This window comes from Pipra filicauda, unplaced genomic scaffold, assembly GCF_003945595.2.
Source record: "Pipra filicauda isolate LSUMZ 115617 unplaced genomic scaffold, ASM394559v2 scaffold109_size3271384_pilon, whole genome shotgun sequence".
NCBI lineage: Eukaryota > Metazoa > Chordata > Aves > Passeriformes > Pipridae > Pipra > Pipra filicauda.
The window spans coordinates 1,532,122-1,549,784 of record NW_024103540.1 but is presented as its reverse complement, the minus strand read 5'-3'; the positions used below and the strand labels follow the sequence as shown (position 1 = coordinate 1,549,784).

The following is a 17,663-nucleotide window of genomic DNA, read 5'->3' as shown; positions in this document are numbered from 1 at the left end:
CCCATTACTGGAAAATTTTCCCCCTTTTCACCTGTTATATGTCAACAATGTATCAGTTGTAGATACTTGAAGTTTAGGAAGGAGATGACTGGGGCAAAAAGCAGCATTGTTATTTCTCAGGGTCTGTGTTTGCCAAATGAATATTGTCAGGCAGCATGACACGGATACCAGAATTTATACAGTTCTGTGCCTTGGTGGTATCTTAGGAATCAGTGGGCAGTGATGTAGCTCCTCCTCAGGATGGCGTGAAGAAGAGGAAAGATGGGAATCCTCCTTCCCCTTGGTGGGTAAAGGAGGCACTATGCCGGGATTCCTGTTTCTGGCAAAAGCCTCAGCGGTTTTCTGCTTCCCTCTTGTTACAGCCTTATCACTCCCTTCCACCGCACATTTGGAATGATTCAGCAGACTGCAAGATAGAACCAGAGAGGACTTTTCCTTCAAGGAATAACATTCGTGACAAGAAGGCATAATATGTTTGCTTAAGCAGAAAAGGAAATGCACTCTCCAGGTGAAGTTCCTAAGAGCTGGAGTGGGGAGTCCTTTCCTCCCTAGAGCTAATCTCCCTGCTGTGTCTTCCAAGTACTAATTTGCAGCCCTCCTCACAGAACCAGTTTAAGGGAGGGGAGGGGATGAATTAAAGTTAACCTCTTGATCACTAGGAAGCAGGCAGTGCACCCCCATTTTACCATAGGTGTTTGAAGCTTTTCAACGTGATTCCTATGAGGGTTTTTCCACTAAAATATGTAGTGTTGAAATGCTGCTTCTGAAGCTATGCTTTAATTAAGACAAATAAGTACACGTTATAATATGTTTATCTTGAACAACTATCATGTATACATTTTTTTCTGGCACTTTTTTTTTTCTCATTACAGATTAAATACACATTCTTAGTACTTAGAGGGGAAATTGGAAACCAAACAGAAACCAGCTATACGACCAGCTAAAAAGAATGTCTATCATTACTTTGTTTTCCCAAAGTTATCACTATATACAGACTATCTGAATGACATTTGCTTTAGCAAAGGCAAAAATGTCTGCAACCAAAAAATGTAAAGTAACTTTTTCATTTGATTTTACAGCAGAACAGCCTTAGCTGTCATTTCTTTGTAGTTTCACAAAGATTTCAATTTTTTTCCCTTTAATCAACATACATACTTCAGTCCCATTATGGACCCTATTCATAAAACTGTGAAGTTAGCTCAATATTTTCAGATCTGTACCAAAGAAAAAAAGGGGGAATAAAGAGTATCTAGAAATGCTCTTCACAAACCAAGAACTGGAAATAACAGTCCCAGTTACTTCATAATTTATTATAAATGGAATTACTTTAAAATAAAGTGAAGGTTTTAAAGACAAGTGACAAATTTGTACTACTAAGGCAAACAGTATTAAATCAGTCAAGAATGTCCAGGGTTTTTTAACCCAGCTTTACTAGAAGATAATGGTTATTTTGAATCTCTTTGGTATGAAAGTTGTGTTGGTTTTCATCTACAGGAATCATTAGAGAGAGGTCTATATAGCATGAGACCAACCTCAAGCCAATCATGTCTGTTTTATAAAGCATGTTTTGTCATGGGAAGACTTCTTGCTGTTGTTAGCACACTCACTTATAGTTTATCAGCTCCTCAAACAAAGAAAAAAACCGCAAGCAAAACACTCTCCCTTTTGTTCTTGTGCCACAATCACAAGGCACAATATTTGCTTTCTAAAATGGAATCTACAGGGCCCTGGTGTCTTCCCACCCCTTCCTCCACCTTGCAACTGCTTGTTTCACAATAACTCCAGCAATCAAGACTTATATGTCTCTTGAAAAAGAGAGATAAGGAAATCCACCTACAAACCAAGAAGTTCAGCCACTCGTTTGGTCAAAGTGACAGGCAACAGAAATACGACCTTCATGATTAAAACCCTCAAACTGCAATTAACTATGTAGGACATACAGGAAAACATCTCCCTGCAAGCCATTTAGTAGATACAATATTAACTTCAAATTCTCATGTAACAAAATAATGCTGTTATTATATTCACGTATGCAATGTTTCTCTGTATTCTACAAAAATATAAAAAGTGGCTACTAGTGTGGACAAGGAAATCAAGGGGAAATGTGAGTGGTATGACAGAGGTCATGCAGGTCAAAAATGGCCAAGGTAGAGAAGAATCCAAACCCGCCTTCCTCAGTGAAGTGGCAGACCTGATGTCTGCCTGTATTTTGGGATGTGACTTAACTGACAAGATGCCAGGAAAGCCTTCTATTTTTAAATAAAATATATAAGTAGTAAAAAAATATGTTATCTTTAACTTTGGAGAGGCTATCCTGTTCACTGTCATAAATAAAAAGAGAATCAAATGGCCAGGGTTTCTTCCTGTTGGATGTCCAGAAATAAAGTAATTTCAAATACTGTTGGTTGAAACAATATGCATGGATTGCAGCCTGCAGAGAAGGGAAAAGAAGTCTCTTTGGTTTTTATGAGAGGTTCTACAAATATATGTCATATGTATTCCACAACAGCTAAATTGAATGTGGTCACTTAAAGACAGAGATACATTTTTTGTGCTGAAAATGGTCAACTCGAAAATACTTGCAATATTTAGCCATAAAATTAAAATGCCTCGAAAGACCTCCAGGAACCAGAAAAAAAAATCATTTGGAGGGAGGAGGAAAGGAAGGGAAAGGGAGCTCATGCAAGCAAGAAATATAGTGCAGAAAAGATGGAAACATTTCTTTAGGGACTAGTTACAACCAACAAGCCTTCTTAGACATGCTCATCGACCATGTAAGCATATTCCTTGTGCTGGGCTGATAAAGGAGGGCTGCAGCAGTTTTTTTCCTTGTCTTCAATAAGAGTACACAACATTTAGAAAATAATCTGCAGGAGAAGAGCTGTGGCACAAATAATATTTATAAGGCAATCCTTTTTAATGGAAGAAATTTCAGAGTCCTCCTCATCTCACAGTCCAATCAAGAGTGATGCACATTCAAAAAGTGGATATTAAATATACACCGAGCAAACGGAACAGGAAAAAATGAATATTGATATAATTTACATGTAATCAAACTACACTGAAATTAAGTTTTAATTGTTCAGTATTCCATGATGCATATGCAGATTTTAAAGTATTCAGAATATCAATCAAGTGTTTACTTACATCAAGCAATTGTATTTAAGCATACAAAACAGATGATGAAAATATGTTCAATCAGCTACAGCTCCCAACACTTACTGCTGGGTTTACATGATCACTTTTAATTCAGTTATTTCATTTAATATTTCAATTTAATAGCTCATTCTTTCATTCAATTTCTAGGCATCTTGCCCATTTCTTAAACTCAATAATAATAATTATTCATAAAAGGAGCTGTTTCCCCATAAATTCTCATATCAGCAATTTTTGGAACAGAAATGGTTTTCATTCTTTTTTTTTCCCCTCAAAATATGTTGTTGTTATCTGAAATATTTTTCTTTTAAATTAGACAATATTAAAATAAAGAATGACATCCGTAAAATTACTCTGAACCCCATTTCACTGGAATTCGGAGCCAGAATAATTAGAGATTATCAAGTTAAAGAACGCAAAAGGTGCGTGGCTAGGTTGCTAAGTGGTTGATATTTAAACAGGGACAGATTGGTTTTCAACAAGCTGTTGAACATAACACCACTGCTTTAGGCATGTAGCTGCAGATCAGAATACAGCTTCAGAGCCCATTTACAAACCCAGGGCTTAAAGACTCCCACATTTCACATGAAACATAGGGATGTGTTATGAAGCCAGGGACAGACGATGTAACTTCAGCGCATCCTTACAATGACAACACTGAAATTCTATTGAACTTTAATGAAATATTTTGAAGTAAATTTTCAGAAAATTCTGATGACTTAGAATGCTTGTAATCTGTCATGTATAAAGTATAGTATTAGTCAAAGACTTATATTCTGCATTTTATAGTGAATGCTGAAAAACTGGTACTTAAGAGTTCCTGGAGAGGAATAAATACATCAAGATCTTACACTTCATAAGAAAAGAAACCAAATCAAAACACTTTAAGCAAAAGTCAACCAAAACCTGATATGATTTCACCCTAATGAGTTCAGTAGGATACTCTATTTTAAATAATATAGTTGTAGAAAACTGAATTCTGCCTGAAGACCAGGAACTCTCCAATGAACCCATCTTATGCTTTCTCTTACACAGCCTCAGCACAACAACTCTTCCTCTTCCCAAGCTACCCTGCCAAAATATACTCTGGACAATACACTGTCTCTTTTCCCAGCAGGGTATCCTCGTCTCCCTCCCAGCAATGGTTGGAGCAAGGGGCAATGGGGACACTGTTTGGTGTTAAGCAGTGCACCTCTTGATTGGCAGAACATCTATCTGCTGAACTTTCACTGTAGCTTTTCTGGGACAGAGATAACCTCCTGCACTCTATTTAACCCTAACTGTTTGCTGATTTTCACAAAACTTGCAAGCATTTGCTTATTTCTGAGACTTCTACCCTCTGTTAAATTGGTTGAGATTCACCAATGATTCTGTAAGTTAGTAGGGAAGTGGCAGAAGGATCAATGCATGCATTGGAACCTCTGAGATGCTTGGTAGTATTATTTTGCCAAGCTCCTGCTATTATGCTACTGGGATTTTAGGTTATGAGCTCTTTTGAACAGGACACACAAACCCTTTTACCTTCTAAGATACACTCAAGCTGACCAAGAGAAAGGGCTGCAGAGCACCAAAGGCTAATGGAGAAACAACCACTGGGTCTATATGTATGTGAGTCAAGGGGATAATCTCCTAAATTGTATTTTAGATGCAGGAGCTCTTAAAGTTGTCCAGGTATAATCTATACATCCCTTCAGGCCCAGATTTAACAAAGCATTAATGTATGAGTTTATGACCTATAATTTTCTGTAGGCCCTAAATATGGGCATGTTAAGGGCTGGATTTGGGGCCTGAGTGACCTGTTTAAAAAGAAATCCCTTATGGAACCTTTCAAAGGTCATACACAAATAGGTCTCAGGTAAGAGTTAGTGAATAACCATGAGAAAATACAATATACAAATACAAAATACAGCTATCTCAAGGCACCCAAAATTTCTGTTACTTGAAGGATACGGCCAAACTACATATCTCTGACCTAAAGGAAGTCCACCTATAACTTAATAGATTTTTGGGCATAGAACCGAATGTCCTTCACATCAAAGAGTACCCTCTGGTATGAAGCAAGAAAACAAACAAGTAAACCAAATTAAAAAAATAGGAGGAAAGAGAAAGCTAATAAGGGGAGCCAGACAGTATGACTCTCTGACCATAGAAAGCCCTTGAGGGCTGTAACTGGATGTGAATCTTGAAGTCATTCCAAAACTGAACATAAAAAAGAAGTTAATAATCTTACCCTGTGATTCCTATCTTCCAGGGTGATATTCTGCTCTAGGAAACCTATATGTACTTTTGTGTGAAATAGTTCAGGTGACTCTTAAACAGACATGCTTCTTCTCAGGACAGGCTTTCTATGTTTTGAGTCAGATATTCAAGTGAACCAAATTAGTTTTTGAACGAATTAGTTTAATAATAAGGGATCTTTTAAACCCTGAAAGTACATATTTAGCAAGAAATAGTCTAGATATATGAAATATTCTAGAAAAGGTAGTGGGTTTAGGTATAAAGAAAGATACGTTGTTTATTTGCTCAAATTAACCAGAACATTCTAGAACTGCCTCATACCTACACCAAATAAATATTAGTTTTTGTGAACATTTATGTCACACACTTTCCATGTGGTGTTGGTCAATCACTTTAGCCTGGGTTCTTGTAGGACAGACCACTGAAGAATAGGGCTGCTGGAAGCAACAGCAATCTTTTCCTACTGTGAGTCAGAATTCTTCCATATCAAAACTCTTTCATATCTGTCAAGTCCTCTGAGATTTTCCACAGTAGATGCTAGAAAAGTCTGGATAACAGAAATTTATTACTATAATAAAATATTAATATATAAATTGAAACTATTAAAACTTATTTCTTTTTAAACTAGATTCCGTCTTTTCTTGTAATCTGTCCTTCCTTTGAATTTTCTACACTCCTTTTTTCCTTTTTCATACTCATTTTCCTTGAAGAGAATATATTTTGTTGCCATAGCAGTATTTCCCTACCTTGCAATTTTATCATAGTGGCTTTCCTTCAGGTTTCTCTAAGCTGCAACTGACACCCACCCAGCAAACACAGGCTCCCCCCACCCCCAAACCTCTTCATTCCTCCAACCTCTCACTACTTAGGAACTCCTCAACAGTCTATCTTTATCTTTAAATACAGACACACTCCAACATACTCTTCCAAAGTACTCTGGGCTAAAAACAGGTGTTAATTAAAAATGCTGATAAGAGTCAGTGACACCTGTTGTTTCACATTTATTTTACTCAACCCTGTCTGTTAAATCCTAGCCTTTATTGCATTAATTCGCTTCTGCTTTTCTTCTTTTCCAGCTTTATCCCTCTCACTCTGGTGATCATGTAAACTTAACAGTATGTCTTGAAAGCTGGGTTTTATTGAGCAAACATATCAGCATGTCTACACACTAAAGACAGCTATATAACAGAGGCCCAGTATCATCGCTGTGGTTAAGGATGAGTTGCTGCCTCTATAATAAATCCCTATTGTATACGTGTGATATCTCTGCAATTTCCAACTGCAGCAGATGGAAATTTGGTATTAAAGTTAAGATGAACAGACCCTTTTCCTCCTTGACTTTCCATGAGGAACAAGGCCAATTCTCCCTCATGCCTGACACTGGATAAGATGCGTTTTTTTAGTGCTAAGACTTCTCAGAGAAAACACATTACCTCGATATTTTCTAAAGCTGGTTGCCTGAAGATAAACATCTACTCACAGAATCATGGTGCAGGGCCAAATTTTGAATCATTTGCTGAGTTACAGATCCATTAGAGTATATTTACTTTTTCTACCGAGGTTTGTCAATAGCCAAATTATTTCTTTGTAATAAAATAATGCAGTGGTAATGGTCATGAAATTCCCCCACACAACGACTCAATTACAGCAAATACAGCCACAGGAAAGACAGACAAGCAATTCTCTGAAACTTTGTATGAATTTTGGCACATTTTTGAGGGACCAAATGGAAAACAACCGAGTATGACATGCTTTTTCTGCACAGCATCGCGTCCAAGAACACAGAACGTAAAAGAGCCATTTTGCTCAGAACAAAGGTACACCTGACCTAATCCCTTGCCATCAGCTGGGCGCCAAGGAGGGAATATAAGAACAGGGCAAACATATGGTGATACTTCCCTAAGTAGCCTCCTAGTCTCCAACAATTTGTGATTCAGGGATTTGCTGAGCCAGAGGTGGTTTCTAGGCTGGCGTTCCTCAGTGAATTTCTCTTCTCTGAACCTTGCCTTTGAACTCACATACAATTTTATCATCCACAACATCCTGTGGTAAGGAGGTTCATATTTTAATTACATGTTACGTGAAGAATCACTGTATTTTGAAACTGCCATGTGTTAGCTTTGCTTGATGACCTCTAGTTTTTGTATTAGAAGCAGCAATGAGCAGTCATTTGCTGAGCTCCTCTCTCCCTAACACTCACAATTTAATAGATCTCTATCTCAGCTGCCTCTTCTTTAGGTTGAGGAGTTCTAGTCTATTTAGTCATTCCTTTCACTAAAACTGTTTCATGCCTTTAATCATCCTGGCTGCCCTTCCTAAACCTTTTTGAGTTCTACTATATCCTTTTACAGATTATGGGATGCCAAAACTACACACAAAATTCAGGTGAACTGAAGTTCACTGTTTTGTTGTCTAGTCCTTTTCTAAGAATTCCTAGCAGGCAATTTGCTTTTTGTACTTCTGCTGAGCAATGAACTGAGTATTTTATAGTTGTAGAGTTCTAAGACCAAAATTCTTCTTCCAGAATAACATTGAGCTCAGACTGTATCATTTTATACATGAAGTTTGGAGTCACACACACCATGTGCTTCACTTTGAATTTACTTATATTTAATTTCATCTTCAATTTTGACACTATGTCACTGAATCCTGCGAAGCCCTTTTGCTGTTCTTCACAGCAGGTTGTATCTTCACCGGTGTTAATAATTTAGTATCATTAGCAAATGCTAGCAACTCACTATGTGCTCCTTTGCCAGGCTACTTATAAGTATAGATCTGCTATGCTTATAATTTCCATTGGTGACCTCCATGACGACTGACCATTTACTCTTACTCCGTTTCTTACCTTTTAATGAATTACTTATCTATGAAAGGGAAGCTTTCCTCTTATCCTGTGGCAGCTTAGCTTCTTTAAGACATTTTGGTGGGAGACCTTCCAAAAAGGTCTTCAATGGTCAAACTTTCATCAGTAGCAGCTGGATATCTATTACTGACATGATTGCCGACATCAAAGAATTCTGAGTTTTAAGACATGACTTGCCTTTACATAAATCCTGCTGACTCTCCCCCAGTACAATGTTATTTGTCTGTATGTTCACATTATTTTTAAAATATAGTTTCTACTAATTTCACCGGTACAGAGTCTGGACTTACAGGGCTATAGTTCTTCAAGGTCTCTCCAGGATGTTTTGAAAACTGACTTAATATTTTCCATGTTCCTGTCCTGAGGTGCTGAGGTCATTCTAAATAAGAGGTTATACACCACAGTGTGTATTTCAGATGTTTTATGCTTGACTACCTCTAGAAATTTTGAATTAATTTTACCTAGTCCTGGTCATATATTACTGTTTATCTATCTCTAGTATAATCTCTCTTACTGATACTTCAGTACTTACCAGTGTAAACTAAGAAACATCTCCATTCTTTCCTATCTTGGCCAGTTGGTCAAAAGGAGATTTTTAAAGAGATTGGCATGCCTATCTGCTTTTTGTAAACCTTTCTTTATATGTATTTTGCTTGTCTTTGTGCCTCTCTCCTTCCATTACAGAAACCATCTGGGCATCTAAGATTTTTCTGTTAACTGGCCAGTAATAATGTGATACAGGAGCTAGACATTTACAGTGCAAATCATTCCATTTATCTTCAAACAGCTTACCTTTACATGGCTAATTTAAGCTAATTAGGGAGGCTTCTTTTATAGTTAATTGATAGGGATAGGCACTGACGTTTGATTCTTCACGCTTATCTTCGAGATCTCCCTTCGATGGGATTACTCAACCTTTGGGTGCCCATGTCTTTATACTAACTACAGAGCAAGACCAGATGAGCATGTGAGACATATAAATTCTACATTATTAAGTCATGAGAGGTGAAGTGTACCCCCAAGACACTACATCCAGTTATTGGACAATTGACTATTGCTGATTTTGTTCTAAATTTTCCTTATGGTGTTCTTTCCTTGGCAGGCTCTTTGGTTCTGAAGAACCATAAAAGGCAGACCTGCATTTGAAGACAGAAAGCCTAGGGCTGCCTGACTATTCAGTTAGCAATTCCTGGAGGGCACTGGATGGAACTGGGAGAAAAGTCAGAAAAAAAAGTCTGAGAGAGTGGGAGAAAAGTCTGATCTGATGAGCTGAGTTCAAAACAGAATGTTGCCAGATGATCCATATACATAAAGGGAAGGCTCAGGATGGGGCTCAGGAGGACTCTGAAGATGAATGGAGAAGAAGTATCTTGGTAAAGAGATGCGACATGAAATAGTTTGGAAAGACTTCAAGGAAAAAAAATAAATCTTAAATTCAGTTCTCAGCCAGGACCTCAAATTAGAGATTTTTGAGTGTCATTCCAAAAGGAGATACTATTAGTGACTAGGTGGACTTGATGGGGAGGGAGTAACTGATAACCTGCAAAAGCTGAGGCTGATTTACAGCAGCTTCTCAAGGGTGATGTGTTGTTAAGAACTAATTCTTGATTTTTTCTGTCCATGAATATGGTATATTTGCATTGTTTCTGCTCTCAATGTATGTCCAAAGCCTGTAAGGTTTCAGGGAAACTGCACAGCTGGTACAGCAGGAAAAAGCCACCTTATGAGGGCAGATTATCAGTTACACAACACAACACAACAGTGGTCTCGATGTGGGCTCAGCTTCTGAAAGTAGCAATATCAAAGTCAGATTAACCAGCACGCGGGAATAGGTTTGGCACAAACTACATCAGCCCAGCCCAGCTACTCCGTGTTCCTTTTTTCTAGTGCAGTCCCATGGGGGGGGACGTAGCAGAGAACTGGAGGACTTCTGGCACTCTGGGCCACCACACAGCATCTGCTGGTGGCTGTGCGAAATGAGACTGCTATAAAGCAGCTCTGGGACTGCTCCAAGGGTATGGAAGGGGCCATTATTCCCATGCTCCAAGCAATCTCTCTCATTAGGTTGAGGAGCAAATCTCTGACAGGTATTTCTTGTGGTTTATCTTCATGGAATTTTGTTCTCAAGCAATTATGTCACATCATTTGTTATCCCCCCACCCCAATATTTTTCTCAATATTTCATACATTGTAATCATCACTAGAGAATTAAATCCTAGAGCTATTCCTGTAGCATCAAAGTATCTGCCTGAAATTGAAAACTGTGTTGGAGCTGGTTTAAGAAAAAAAAAATCATTAACTACATAGGACATTCTAAACTTCTACTGAGATATTTAACCTCTTTAACTGCAAAAATAACCTAGTTGCATTAAATAGGTGCCTTTATTTCTTGTTTCTAAAACAGGTCAAGAAGCATGACCAGGGGAATCTTTTCATGTGTAGTTCCATCACAGCAATATAAATTCTCATTTATCAGTCCCGTGGTAATATGAAAACCTTTGGTTTTGATCATTTTCAAAAGATAATAAAAAATGACTCTTCAAAGTCCTCTCCAGAAGGTGCTACTTTAGTCAAAATGCTGCTACTGAACTTACTCCCATAGAGATGAATTCTGTTCATGTGGCCACCATAGAGAACCTGACTGACATCAGTGGTCATTTTATCTGAAGGCATAATTTAATGCCTAATAGGTTACCTTATGAATATAAAAGACATTCTTAGTCCTCAACCATGTCATCATTAATGTTTATACATATTTCGTGACACACTATGTACCAATATAATTATAGATTCTACTTCTAGGGTGCTCTTAAAAAGGATCATAAAAGCTCTTTGCTCACTCTGTCTCTCAGTTCCATACAGATGGTAGCAGACGGGATTGGGAACTATTCCTATGGAGCTGAGGCATCTTTTTCACCTTTGATTTAGGGTCCTGTTTAGGATGGATATACTCACAGTGAATGTCTACTTTGCAGATTGCAGTGCAGTGACACAGGAACCTGCTTACCAAGGGGTAGTTAGTACTGCATTAGTGATGTACCTGCAGGGCAGAAGAGCTTTATTTTAGCTTTTCAAAGGCTGTCTTGGACTTAAATGATAACTGACTGTGCCAAGGCATCATGTCTTGTAGTACAGCAATGCACTTCATAACTCTTGAATAGTGAAGTGATTGATGAAAACCAGTACTGGCTGAAAGTAGGTCTTCCCTGATGCTAATGAACACCTACTTTCTCATCTCCTTTAAGAGTGTTTATTTACAAAGAAGCTCCATCAAGTCCTGTGTGTAAAGTCATATCACTTTATGAAAGTTCTGCACAACATGTAGCTAATTTTTTGCATTTAACTAGTAGCATCTAACACCGAACACTGGGAAGAGTACAACACTTCTGAGAAGACTTGTGAAGGAGAAGAAACAGTAACAGTAAAAACATGGTGAAGGTTCTCATTTTTGGATCCACACAAAGGAAAACCTTTCATGAATCCATCCAAAATTCTACCATCGAATGTGATCAGAGCTGCACTTTGCTCTTGAAATAAGCAAAAGCACTATGTTACTATTTACAACAGAGCTTTAGTTTGCAGGCAAATATGTTTGTACTATGGGAAAAAAACCAAATCACATTATCATAATGAAATTATCAGATGGAAAGGTCCAATTGGTTTTGACTCTTAGTATTTCTCCATGTAGGAAAAAACCCCCAATTCTTAACCTGAGTATTCACAAACGTAAAAACAGAATTACAAAGGAGGAAAGGCCACAGTAGAACCACAGAGCTGTGGTTGCATCTTAATTCTGCAACTCCTGCGCTGCAGACTTTACTTTCTAGCCCTGCTTTCTCACTCAAAAAATGGAACACAAAACAGAGCAGGCATGTGTTTGTGCCTCTGCGTGTGCGTCAAACAAACAAGATAATTTCATGCATTAGAAAATATGACAAGTACAATTTACGAATGCTTGATCAGAGTGAAGCAAAGCCATGAGTCAGCGATGCCACAGTTAACGAGTGAAAAATTATTCCATCCCATTCCATGTTTCGTACATGGATAGATGAGGCTGTTAGACAGAGGCAGGAGGTTGTACAGCCACTCCCCCATCACACAAATACACGTAGCAAAAGGGTGGAGGCAAGGAGGTTACAGCTCCCCAAGGCTTCCCAATAAATCCATCTCTGCTCAACATTTTACATAATGATATAATGCGTTATATTATTATAAGCAGTGACATCATAATAAAATACCAGAGTGCTACTGAAGTGGCAAGGAACACCTAAGATACATTTCTGTTCTTGTAATTCAGTTCCTGTATTTTTTAATTATAGATAAGAATTTAGAGTGAAAATAATTATCCATTCCGTAAATACTGTTGTAATGGATCCCCGGCATATAATTAAGAGGCCTTTAATTTTAATTTTGTATCCCGAACGCCTGTTTTTGGAGGTATTCCACATTCTACATTCAGGGCCTATACCTGCAAAGCTCTAAGCTTCTATTTTAGGGGAAGCTGCAGATGCTGCATGGTTTGAAAATTTAAGAACTTAGCTTTTGTAATGAAGCATACAAAAAAACGTGGCTGTGTCGAACATATTGCAAAGCATTTTCCCTCCTCCTAATTGTGATCTGTTTCAGTCATGCTGTCAGTGTTCCTTTGCCCATCGCAGGCTGGATGGAGCATCTTCTTTCTAAAGTGCCTGATATCTAAAGAGGGAACCTACCATTGCTGCATCCACCGTTTTCTAGAAACTTATCTCACTGATGGTAGGAAAATAGCTAGCCTATAATCTCAGTGATAATGTGAAAATGCACGTCTCCAGTCATTTGCAACTGGATGTACAACCTTCCAGCCTACAGTAGCGATTAAAATCACTGGCACATGGCTAGGTGAGGATAGCCTTTCTGAACAGGTAACCGTATTTCTCAATTCTAGTAAATACAGACACTCACATCTTTAAAAGTACAACAATAACTGGCACCTTTTTGGCAGACTCAGCAGGCAGGTCAAAGATTGTCTCAGCATGTAGAATGAACTAATACTTCTCTCTCCAGAGTGGGTCCTTCTAGAAAAGGCTTAAGGCAGATTGGTGGGGCATTCAAAGGAAAGCTGGAGAGGGGGGTGAAGACTTTTGTTTATATGAACATTTTTCAGATTTAGATCTAGAAATATTTAAGTGTTTTAATGTTTTAATCTTGTATGCAAGACTCCACCCTTCCCTGTCCATCCCTCATGTGTCTGGTCTCTTCTATAGCCCACCACACATATCCCTAAGCTGTCTTCCCCTATTTTGCTCTGTATTCCCACTCTGCTCTCTTTGAAGGACACTGTACATCGCCATGCCTGCCTTTAGGCCTTCATCCCCAATGCCTTCTCTTCTACTCATGCTCATAACCCCACTTCCTTCCCTCACTCTTCCTACCAAACCTCTGAGTTTCTCTCCTTCGTTCCTTATCCACCAGATTTAACTTCTGTGCATTTGCTGCTTGCTTTCTCTGAAGCCCAAATGAATTGCAGAAGGCCTTACTCTATGCCAAGAAATAGTTTTTGAATATCGGCCATAATTTTACCACACATAATTTAGGAAGCACTATGTGTCTTCTACTTCTTGCTGCAATAGGGTACAAAGTGATCACTTCGCTTTTGTTTCCTCATGCTCATACGAGAGTAACAAAATGTTCCCTTAGCGCTGCATCAAGTTGGCATTGGCAGTTTACAGGGCTTCTGCATTCAAGTCTTCTTGTTTGGTCATGCAAACACATCTGTTGTAACAAAAAAATCCACTCTGAAGAGATTCATTAGCTATTTGTAATAAGCCTGCATGCACTCAGTGCTAAATGAATAAGGGTAAATAAGTGAATAAATCATATGGTAGAACCATAGAATATCCTGAATTGGAAAGGATATACTAGGATCATCGAAGTCCAACTCCTGGTCCTGCACAGGACAGCTTCAAGAATCATACCCTGTCCAAACGCTTTCTGATCTCTGTCAGCCTTGGTGTTGTGACCACTTCCCTGGGGAGCCTGTTCCAGTGCCCAACCACCCTCTGGGTGAAAAAGCTTTTCCTAATATCCAACCTAAACTTCCCCTAACAAAACTTCAGGCCATTCCTTTGGGTCCTGTCACTGGTCACCAGAGAGAAGAGATAAGTGCCTGCCCCTCCGCTTCCTCTCGTGAGGAAGTTGTAACTGCAACGAGGTCTCTCCTCAGTCTCTTCTTCTCCAGGCTGAACAGACCAGGTGACCTCAGATGCTCCTTATAAGGCTTCCCCTCAAGGCCCTTCACCATCTTTGTTGCCCTCCTTTGGACACTCTCTAATAGCTTAATATCTTTCTTATATTGTGGTGACCGAAACTGCACACAATATTCGAGGTGAGGCCACACTCATGCAGAGCAGAGTGGGACAATTACCTCCCTTGAGGAATGTGAGAAATGGTATCAAAAGCTTTAAAGCTTTACTGAAATCCAAAAAGATTATATCAACTGTCTTCCTTGGATCAAGCAGGTGGGTTACCTTGTCTTAAAAGAAAATCAGTTTGACAAGCAGGACTTTCCCCTCATGAAGCTGTGCTGGCTGTGACTAATGACTGTGTTGTCCTTCAGGTGTTTGTCACTACCTTCCAGAATAATCTTCTCCATAATTTTCCAGTCACTGAAGCGAGACCGACAGGCCTGTAGTTTCCAGGGTCATCCTTCTTGCCCTTCTTGAAAACTGGGACAATGTTAGCCAGCTTCCAGTCAACCGGGACCTCTCTGGATTTCCAAGACAGTTCAAAACCTGAGAGAGGCCTCATAATGACATCAGCCAGATCTTTGAATATTCTCAGATGAATCCCATCAGGCCCCATAGATTTGTTGGGAACCACCTCAATCAGCAGGTGCAACACAACTTCAGGTTCAACTTGGAGTTTATAATTCTCACTGGAATGGTCTTCCAGCTCAGGGCACTGGGACCCCCCCTAGTTCATCATCAGTGTTGAAGACAGAGATAAAGAATGCACTAAACATCTCTGCCTTGTCTATGTCCCTGTTTGTGAGGCGACCATCCTCACCCTGTAACAGGCTGATGTTATTTCTGCACTGTCTTTTGCCATTAATGTATTTAAAAAAACTCTTTTTATTGTCCTCCCCAGTTCTGTCCAGCTTCAACTCCAACTGAGCTTTAGCCACACATATTTTCTCTCTACAGTGGTGAGCAGCATCTCTGTATTTCTTTCATGTCACCTGACCTTGCTTCCACTGGGCATACACCTTCCTTTTTTGCCTTATCTCCAAAAGAAGATCCCTGCTCAGTCAAGCTGGCCTTCTGCCTTGTCTCCTTGACTTCCAACATTTTGGAATGACAAGGATTGAGACAGAGAGCATATAACTGACTTAAAATGTGGGCTTCCTGACTCCCTGAAACAGCCACTGTCTCTGACAAACAGGTAGTGGGAGGAACTCTCCATTTTCAGTGTCCTCAGGGGCTTAACACGCTGACCCAAAAGGGCAAGAAAATAATTGTCTTCTCACTTTTCCTCCTGTTCTGAACCTACAACTCTAAATGCAGTCTGGTAGAAGTGGTTTGTCTTGCTGGCCTCTCACTGACAGATGTAATAGCAGCAGCTGAAACTTCCATGTGCCTGAATTAGTGAGCATTGTGCCTCCCTATGATCCTCCTAGACATTGCATCATGCCTGGATGGTATTCACTCACCCAGAACCATGGTTTGCCATTCCTCAACAAATCTATAGTTTTCTCTGCTTAGCCTACATTCAAATCATTCTAGTCACTGAAGAAAACATCTAAAAGGAAATAAACACCAATTAAGGCACAGCCACTTTAATGCAATAATGATCAGCTCTGAACATCATTTCTTTGCCTTCTATCAGATAAATCTCCCGTATTTGAACATTTAATTTTGTACTTAGATTATGTCTTCTGAGATAAGCTTTAAGCATTACCATCTGTTCTGCAGCAATCACACGATCCTATCACTTTGATTCAGCTGAATACAAATCCCTTTGACAACAGGAAAACAGCAAAATAGCACACATTTTTCTCAAAATTGCCACAACTGTAGATTTTTCAAGCGCTGCTTTATGGTGGAGGTAAAATACTCTTCTGCACACCTCCTGCCTGTGCCTCACGCTGTCCAGGCAGCATTCTGACAGTGAAGGTTCTTGTTTTAGGAAGGTTGAGTCAGTGTTTCAGCTGCACTCAGCAGCCCCAAGGGCTGGCAGCTTAGCTGGGGCCCCATGCCTCTGCATGCCTGCTAGCACTTGGAAGCAAACCCTGAGTCAGAGGGAATACACCTTTCTCTCGCAGATGTAAGAGCACTGTAGTTACACCTCTCAGCAATCTCCAAGGCATTCTTTCTGCATCTGTCCTCCGCAGGCAACTGGCCCACAGCCACCACAAGTTGGCCATTGCCACAACAGATCTTCCCTACTGGTTTCTAGGAGAAAGGCAACAGCAGAGTTTGTGCCCACTGTTGTGGCCACGTGTATTAGGAAAACTCCAGTGAGAGGCTGGTGCATGTTATGCAAATATTGGAGCATTCATCTATTTGGAATAATTTCCCCACTGGAATGGTTCTGTTTACCAGTAAGATGATCCTCTTCAGACTCAAAGTGCAGAAGACAATATAAAATATTTTTCTTTAAGATTTGAAAAAAAGCCCACTGTACTGTCAAAGTAACTTGCAGTTCCTAGTTTAGCCTATGCAGACAATGTATACAATCTGAATGAATCACTAAAAAAGGGTTCACTGTATGTCTTTTCACTATGTCTATCTATACTCCTCAACAAGGTGTTACAAACATTGTGTCTTTCAGAAGGTGATTCATCCTTATTTTCATCCACTGGATAATTATCAGAGGGAATGTTTCAGCTATAGTTGTTGTTGAACAACTGAACAGGTTAAACTGCTGCATATCGATAACTGATTGAAATTCAAGCTATTGACTTATTTTGAAGGAAAAATAAAACAATAAACCAATGCACTATAAATTCTAGCTGAATTTGGTATTATCTAAGGTAAGAGCAGCTCCCTTAAGAAGACAGATTGAAAAAGTTGAGGCTGTTCAGCCTGGAGAAGAGAAGGTTGTGTGGAGACCTTATAGCAACCTTCCAGTATTCGAAGGGTGTCTACAGGGAAGACAGAGAGGGACTTTCTGTCAGGAACTGTAGTGATAGGACAAGGAATAATGGGTACAACTTGAAAGAGGGGAAATTTAGGTTAGATATAAGGAAGAAATTCTTTACTGTGAGGTTGGTGAGGCACTTGGAACAGGTTGCCCTAACCTTGGCACTGTTCAGGGCCAGGCTGGATGGGCCATTGAGCAACCTGGTCTAGTGGAAGGTGTCCCTGTCCACGGTAGTGAGGGGATTGAACTACATGATCTTTAAGGTCCTTTCCAACCCAAACCATTC

General features: G+C 39.4%; 1 protein-coding gene across 7 annotated transcripts in view; it reads right to left on the bottom strand.

The window, feature by feature from the left end:
• The window catches only part of LOC113983478 (WD repeat containing planar cell polarity effector), a 147,381-nt gene that overhangs the window by 47,235 nt on the left and 82,483 nt on the right, over positions 1–17,663 (bottom strand). The gene's annotated exons all lie outside the window — the stretch shown is intronic.